General features: G+C 36.3%; 1 protein-coding gene across 3 annotated transcripts in view; it reads right to left on the bottom strand.

Annotated features, from left to right (window-relative positions):
* Nucleotides 1–5,928, bottom strand: part of eya2 (EYA transcriptional coactivator and phosphatase 2) — a 40,305-nt gene extending 34,377 nt beyond the window's left edge. For 2 of the 3 annotated variants that reach the window (XM_015040066.1, XM_015040067.1), the window contains exon 1: nucleotides 5,494–5,928. The gene's annotated coding sequence lies outside the window, so the exon portion shown is untranslated. The remainder of the gene's footprint in view (nucleotides 1–5,493) is intronic. The other variant, XM_015040068.1, reaches the window with a different exon arrangement.
* Between the last annotated feature and the right edge of the window lie 2,837 nt (nucleotides 5,929–8,765).

The raw sequence follows: 8,765 nt of genomic DNA, 5'->3' as shown, positions 1-8,765 counted from the left end.
TGTTTTTTTTTTTTAAAAAAAAAAATTTTTTTTTTGTTTTGTAAATTAAAAAAAAAAAAAAAAAAAAAAAAAAAAAAAAAACTGATGGAGTACCCTTCTTATACATACATTACTTTTTTTTTTTTTTTACATAATTTATTTATACCATAAATATAAAACAGAGGATCTGCCATCACTTGACTGGTGGTTAGTAGTAAATAAATAAGCTTCAGTTGGCCTTTTCAATTATTCACACAAGTCAAGTTATATGAAATTCCATGTCTTTATCTTCATCTCACTAAGTATGCATTTATGATCTAAATATTTGAAATATGTCCCCGTCTGTCTCAATGTGAGAAAAGAGTCATATTACACATTGTAATGTGTAATATGGCCTGACCTTTATCGAAACAGTCAATCAACAGCCTGAAGAGGTGACTTGCCAGTCTATAATCGTACCATATGGAACCCCACCTGGAGCCCCTAATTTAGACGGTCAGTGTAAGTGCCTGGGGAAAAGCTGGAGGGGCTGAATCACTGTTGCACAGAGATGTCTGTTCTTAGAAGCTGATAACAAGGAGGGCACTATCTGGTTCTGTAGGACACTGTTAAGTTTTTTTTTTTTTTTTTAGGGGTGGAGGGGAATGGTGCCATCTGCCATCTACAGCTCTCTTTAGTCATTACTGACACACAGCTGATACAGAGAAGGACAAGGGGAAACAAAAAGTGAGTGGAAAGAGAAATGGAATAAATTATTATTACTATGAGTTTCATAAGGTAGTGTAGAATAAAATAATGAAAATTATTCAACATGCAAGCCAAAATAGAAGAAATTCACAGGTGTTTGTTAGATAAAATGAGTAAACAAACATCAGGATGATAAAGAGCACACCAAAAATATTAAGAATAAAGTTGTGGAGAATTTTAAAGCACAGTTAAGATTCAAAACAAATACAAGCTTCGAGCAACTCATAGAGAGTTCAAAGCACAATCTGAAAATGGAAAAGAAAAGACACATCTGCAAACCTAAACTGACAGGCAGAGATCCACAGATCAGGTGGGAGAATCGTTCATAAAAAGCTGCAAAAACTCCAGACTAAGGTCGTCATTGACCTTCAGGCAATAAAGCAATCTAAAACAAAAGCACAGAGGTACAACGGAGTAATTATGAGCATAGCAAGTTTATGTGTTAAAATAACCCAGTTAAAATCCAGGCTTAAATTTAATTGAAGTACATTTTTTGTGAAAAGTTACTAAAGCTCTGAGGGCATGGTGAGGATGTTGTAATGATGGGTAAAAAATGGGAGTGAGGAGCAGCTCTAATCATAACCATGTGTATTTCATTGCATAAATGTAATGATGTTTTTAATTTGTGTCCTAACTAAACACATCCTATTTCTAAACAGGTATACTTTAATGTCTGGAACCAAATACCATGTAATGTACATAAAATAGAGAGAACGCCAAAAACAACAGACAGTACGGCACAAATTTCAAAGTAAATCTGAAACACCACCAATGAGGCACTGCGGCTCAGTCATTTTTTGTTTTAGGTATGTTTATGTAACCAGATACTGAAGCCTTCAAGAGTTCATTTTAATGTGATGCAACAGTCTGTTACATAATTTTAATGCTTATGCATATCTTTTACACTGTGACTTTGAATCCATCAGTCAACTGCACTGGCTAAGTAACCAAAATCGTCTGCTACAGAAATCTTTATCTCTGTTTCTTAAGCAACCCTTATTTGTTTTTAAATTCCCTTTAAAATACACTCTCTCCTATGAAAGATTGGGTCCATCTTCTATGTCCAACAACAAGGACAAAGAGTATATTTTAAAAATGTCCCTGTGTAATATTGCAAAAATTTTAGTGGGACCACCTACTCCATGGCCTAGACCCAGTCTCCCTCAGAATCAGTGCCCCGGGACGGAGGGTCAGGCAGAGAGACAGCTGGCAGACCTCCCACCAGCCTGTAGGAGAGGACTAGGCTGACCCCAGTCAGATGGTGGTCTGGCTCCCAGGTAACAAACATCTGGTCCAGAGATGGGAGGGTGGTCAAACATGCGCTCGCACATTCAGAATTGACACACGCCTGACTGCTCCTGCCTTCGCTAATGAACTCGCTCTCACACGCAGGGGCACACACACTCCACACTCGGGTTTATTAGTCATTAGGATGAAAAGGTCCTCCCTCAATCAGGCTCTTCTGCACAAGATGGCAACTGGCCGCCCTAGTTGCTAACAGCTGGTCAGACAGAACTAACTGGTAGGTGAGGCTCATAAGCTCTACAGACGCAGTGAGGTTCAGTTACATCTTTTTAAGTAGGATTAATGGGGAATAGAGACAGAAAGAATGAAGTAGAGTGAGATTCATGATTGAAGATCGAGTAAGTTCATGGAGAAAGAAGAACTGAAATTTAAGGTAGTTGGTGGAAACACTATCTTTAGAAAAGGTATAAAAAAATAATTACTTGAGAAAATATTTTATCGCCCCCAAAAATTTTTTTAGGTAAAAAAAACTTTAGCAACACTTTAAATAACAATGTTTCTAAATATTGTTATTTAAAGTGTTGCTTACGGCGTGTGTGGCTTTACTTTTTCCAAAATGAAATAAAGAGAGCAGCAGTAAGTAATGGGGACAGCTGCTGTCTGCCCACAGCACAGGGTTTGTTTCACTTGCAGACCAACGAGCACCACCACTGAGCCAGACCCAAGGGCTCTCTGGGGACTAACTGGATATGAAAAATGAGGGTGAGGATATTTCTATTTTTATAGAAATAAATAAAAAATTAAAAAGCTATTAAAAGTCAGGCACAGTTAGCCCATTTGATCAACCTTAACAACGTTTTCTCACCAGCTTTTTAACCACATTTAAACCTCAGTCGACATCTTCATGTACGTCTTAATGCTGCTTAAATGGAAAACAGTGTCTTTATGTATGTTTATTCAATAACATGTTGCTAGGAGACGGGGGGTATTAAATCATAACTGAAAGACCGTTTGATAATTCAACACTTTCTTACAAGGCAAGTTAAAGTCCTTTACTTTAATTGCTGTTTGTTCAGATGAAATTGGCAGTACAGACTCATCCATCCGTGTTTTTTATTTCATGATCTATTCAAGAAAGACAAAATTAAATACCAATTATACATTTTAAAAATACACATAAAGAACAAGTTAAAAGTGAATGTCATTATTTTTATTGACTGAAAAGTATGGTTATATCTGTCTTTAGTGTTTGAATTAAATGTTGTATCAAGCAATCATCAAACATCTGACAAACTAGTTGCTTGTAATAAATATATTTATTTTACCATACATTGTGTACAAAGTGTTGTAACGTCATGCAAATATGACCTCAATGAAGCAAGTAAATGCCAATAACCACACTTACACTCTCAACACTCAGAGTACTTGTTAAAGCTCAAAGACAAGGAAATTAAACTAAACTATCTGAGCTTCTGCAGCAGCAGAAATAAGCAAGACTAAATGAGCAGCACGCCAGAAGAAAAGTAAACTATTTGGTTTAGCCGGAAAGTTCTTCTGTAACCTTGAATTCATGCAGGTACAATTGTTTGACTTCCAGCCAGTGAAACAAGGAAGGATGGAGAGAGAAAAGGAAAAGAGAGAGGGGTACACAGAAGCTGAGAGACATTAAGATGCGAGCAGCTGTGAAGGGGTATAATAAAATTGGGGCAGATAAAGTCAGGAAGAGCAGAACTTCCTATGAAAATATTTATCATTCCAGAAACGTTTGGCTACAGAGAGGTTTGGAATTAATTTGTGTTTTCTTAAGGGGGCTCAGGGGTGGGGGGCCTTCAGTGTACAGGATGGGGAATTCTTCACATCCCAGGACTTTTTAGGCTGCTGCTTATTCACAATTTATCAGACCGGGTAATAAGAACCATGAAGGCTGAGTGGAGAGAAGGGGAGATCAACTGAGAAGGGCCTCGGGTCAGCCATCGAGAGGCAGTCCAGAAATGGGGCCTGGTGTTATTAAGAGAGGAACCACAGTGTTAAATCAAACACAGTCGAGCCCACACGTTCGGTATGTGGTCTGAGCACACCGCTCGGCAGCCTCCAGCAGACCCCTGGATGTTATTTGTGAGGCTTAAAATACAGGAGATTTACTAGGATTTACAGCCTATTGAGAATAGAAACATGATATAGGTGCTATCTAAACTAATATTCTCTTTTTCTCTGAAGGTTTGCTTCAGATAATTGAAAATGACAAGAAAAGATGTGCATTGACTCTGTAATGAAAAACCTACTGGTGAGAGTGAAATTTCCAAGAATCAGCCTCCATTTACACGTATTTAATTTCCAACAGGAATATATGCAAATAAAAACTTGTTCTGGGGTCCATGAAAATGGATTTAGCCCGGATAAAAAATGTTTCCAATTACACAAATAATCAAGCAAAAATAATAATATTAAAAAAAAAAAAAAAAAAAAAAAGATAAAATTTACCACAAAATACAACTGGATTAAATATATCATAAAATGTATTTCCATAATGTCTTTCAAAGGACGGCACCAGGTTAATGGTTGCAGCTCTAAGTCTGTAGTCGAAAAGAAAAATGAAGGAATGAGTGTTAAAAAAAAAAAGCAGAGAGAGACTTTTTGGTCTAAAGTCATGAAGGGGTGTTTGGAAAAGAAAAAAAAAATGAATACCAGCTTTGAAAAATGCTGAAGTGTGGCTCCCCTAATTTCCTTTAATGACGGTCTCTGCGTGGCTGCTGGAGGCCTGTCAGTGAATTGGATATAATCTTCTGTAGTTAGGCAGAAAGTGAGCAGAAAGTGCAGCACTGATTCAACCAGAACCAAGAAAAACAAAATGTTCAATTAAAAGCGAAGGCCCTTCACGCACTTTTACCCTGAATCTTTAAATAGCACGTTGGGAGACAAATAAACCGTTTGCTGATGGCCAGTCTTGAGTTTCCCTGCTCCTCTAAATCATTTCTTAAAAATTCAGAGTGAGTGACAAACGTAATTATGTTGTAACCTATGACATAGTTTAATTAACACCATTATTATAATTAATAATATTTTTTTATTAAATTTAATTTTAAATTGAAAATATATTTAAGGTATGCAATGCGTTCATATGAAACATTTGGCATTAAAAATGCAATACAGTTAGACACAGATATAAAGTTTTTTAAAAACATATATTTTTAACTTAAAACAAATATAGAAAAAAATTCTTAGAGGCTGTATGACGTAATTTAAAAACAAGGCTTTGGCTATTTTAGGTTATGGTGTTTTTATCAAGATTTTTCTTTAAAAGAAACGTTCAAATGTAAAATAATCCAACATTTTATACATATGTATGCAAATCAAGTGTTATGTCCTAAACGGAGAAGAATTTGGCAAATTTTGCAACGCAGCATATTTAAACGAGTAGCCTAGTGCTAAACCCGCTTTGAAATGTGTAAGCGTAATCGCCAAATTAAACGACGACACTAACTCTCTGTATGAGAAAGCAAATCAAGAATTTTTTACACTCACCATTATTTACAGAGAATGCAAGAAAAATCCACCGGCCGTCAGTCAGAGGAGCTGCCGCTCCATGCCTGGAGGAGCTTCCCCGCAAACTTCTCCAAGTGTCCCAACGTGAGCGCTCCTGTCGACTCGGAGCCCCTCAACGTGTTTGAGGAGAGATTTAAAAAAAATAAAAATAAATAAATAAATAATCGCTGTCGGTCTGCAGGTCCAGGTGACGGCTTTCTGCAGACACACAGTCGGCATCGATCTTACTTCATGCTCCTCTGCAGCTCCAGGAGGAGTGTTTGCTTTCCCGGCGGTGGGGAAGTGATGTTAAGTAAATGAGCGAAGATTTTTGGTTCCTCCTCCTCCTCGTCGTCCTCCTCCTACTACCTCTGAACAGAGTGCGCGTCCTGCATAGCACGCGGCTTGAATACGTGCTGTGTGTGTGGGCGCGTGCCCCCTTTTTTTGTCTGAGCCTCTATCTCCGCTTTAAATCTTTTGTTTGGTCAAGAGTTCCGTGCCTGTTTGCACAGCGACCCGCTGATGCTCGAGACTATCTGCGTTTGTTGCAGATATGAAGATTTCCCACACTGCGCAAAAGCTGTTGACACCTTTTTGCTTATAGTCTACTTACCAGAATACCCTGAAAATTGTGACCCACTATATTTATGCAGCTTGTTTCACAAGAAATAAGATGGATTTAAGTTTATTTTACTAATCTTCGCAGTTACATTGATTTAATCGTCCTCTTTAAGAGTAAGAACATGGAGTTAATGTTCATTGTAACTAAGACAAACTAAAATCCCAATATAAATTCCCTATCATCCCATTATCTTATATTTTAGAACATGGAACACTGAAAAATTGCTTTGTTAACCATAACAGAATTTAGAATTAGAATTTAGAATTTATTGCTGTTTGTCGCTGCACAATGAGATTGAAGTCAACTCCAGTAGTATCACAGTATCATAAAATAGTTTTTCCTCATAAAGTTTGGGTTTTACATGTACATTAGCGTATGGGTCAACATTCAGACCATAAAAGTGAAATAATAAAAGCTGTTTTACAACCAAGACATATTTTCTTTAATATAAAAGAGTGGGGATGTAATGCTATTGGTATTTTTTAGGTTTAAAAATGTATTATTTTAATATATAACATTTATAATATTTTTGCTGTTAGTAGAATATCATGTTTTTGTTATTTGAATGAATCAGTGTTTGTGGGGTTTTCTTTGTCAAAAAAAAAGAGGCTTTGACATAATGTATGAAAGGTGCTATAAAAATAAACATCTATATCACTTACTGAAAAGTGTTGTTCTAGTTTACTAGCTTACCTTTCAATATTGTCACTTATTTCCTGTTGGAAAATGTGACCGAAACTTCAAGGTTAACAAAACAGGTCACGTGGAAGCAACACCTGCTGAACAGGAAGTCAGTATTTGCCTGCCTCATGTCTCTTAGGGGAACCGCCATTTCCAGAGGTTCCCTTAAAACTTAGGAAATGTGATTCAGGTGTGTCATCCTCTGTATGTGTGTGTTCATGTCTGCTTCATGTGTGACTAGCATATGTGCCATTGTCTCTGTGTATTTTCTGTAACTTGAGAATGTTTCACAGCACAGAACGTTGACTTGGTAGGAAACAGGTCCTTCTTACCAGAAACAACAGGATGGTCTTGCTAAAGTAATCTCCACAGCCACAGACATGGGATACGTGAGGGCACATCATACTATTTTACATCTGGGATGGTGCTGACATGACTGACCTTTTAATATAGGAGTAAATGACTTCCATGACTAATAAATATCTTATTATTTTCTTCAGTTGTAGTTTGCTTTTTGTGGTCAGAAAAGTAAAACAACCAAACTCTATGGATGTGCTGAAACATTTTTTTTATATTTTCTTTCGTATTTATTGATCCATAGAGCTATGTTTTCATGTTAATTCTAATAAACAGTAGCCGAGCAGATTCACTGCAAAAGAAAAATCAAAAAGGAGTGCCAAATATAGATAAGAGTTATCTTCAGTTCAGAGGAATTGCCACCCATATCTTCAATGTTGTTGCTTCACTCTCTCCTAACCAGAACTTCTTTATTTAAAATTTTGCTTTTAACAGTAGTTATTTCAGGCATCACATGAAGCAGGCTAGAACTTGTTTCATTTGGCACCTAGGTAACACCACCAGCAAGTAGAAGGAAATAAACGTAAAAACCTGTAACTTCGTAAACAAAAGAGACTTTTGTAGCAGTCAACCATGTTGGCGTTTTGAGACTACTATGAAAAAACATCTCCTTTAAACATTCCTCGTCTGAAAGTGCCAATACATGAAGTAAGATTAGATTAGATAAACTTTATTGTCCTCAAAGATCAAATTGCAAGAATTATTGCACATACTTAAAAAACATTGCAATAATTACACAATATCAGATGTAACTTTTCAGTACCAGGTTTGACTCTACAGAGAGCACAGGAGAGTATATCTGTCGGGCATATGTATCATAAGTCAGTTTCGTAATAAACCATTTTACACCTGAGGAGTCCATTTAGTATATTATGATAAAGTAGCACATTAATACTTTTACAAAACTATATCTGCAATGAAAGTAGGCTATGCTTTGGTTCTCACAAGTGTCTGCCCTCTTTGCCCCAAGAAAGGAAATGTTCAAATAAAATGTTTCAACAAACTACTAACTCCAATTTTTCTACTAAAATTGGAGGCCAAAAGGCCAAAATGTTTAGTTTCAGGTTGAGTCTTTTAATTCTTCTTGTATTCGTTTTATCTGCATTTCATCAGGTGAAAATGCAATGTTAAATAATATGAGTGTCCATAAAGCCTACTCAATGCACACACCTCATGGCAGTAAATTTATTTCATTAAAGAGTGAGAAAGTGCATTTATCTCACAAGCCATAACGTTGCTGTCAGCTATGTTCAGTACTTTGGATCAGTGTCTTTCTGCTTTGTTTAAATAAATACACTCATTGGGATATGATTAAGGCTAGCTGAGATATTGAAATCAATTGTTGTTAACATAGAAATATTAATACTGAAATATTACAGAAAAGACTGGGTTATGTTGTAAATGTAAAAAAAAAAAAAAATGTTTACGAAAACAGCCCTTAAGGTGCATCAGAGATGAGTAACTCTTTATTCAGTAAACATACAAAAATGACTTGTGTCTTATTTCTATTACACAAAGAATATCATAAAAAATACCCCTGTATTACAACCTTTCCAATACGACATAGTTCTAGAATGATTTCTGCTTCCATTTCCTCTGATAGTTTGGGGTT

Source organism: Poecilia latipinna, unplaced genomic scaffold, assembly GCF_001443285.1.
Source record: "Poecilia latipinna isolate Pla-1442-1.1 unplaced genomic scaffold, P_latipinna-1.0 Scaffold494, whole genome shotgun sequence".
In the NCBI taxonomy this organism is placed as follows: domain Eukaryota; kingdom Metazoa; phylum Chordata; class Actinopteri; order Cyprinodontiformes; family Poeciliidae; genus Poecilia; species Poecilia latipinna.
This window is presented reverse-complemented; position numbering and strand designations above follow the sequence as displayed.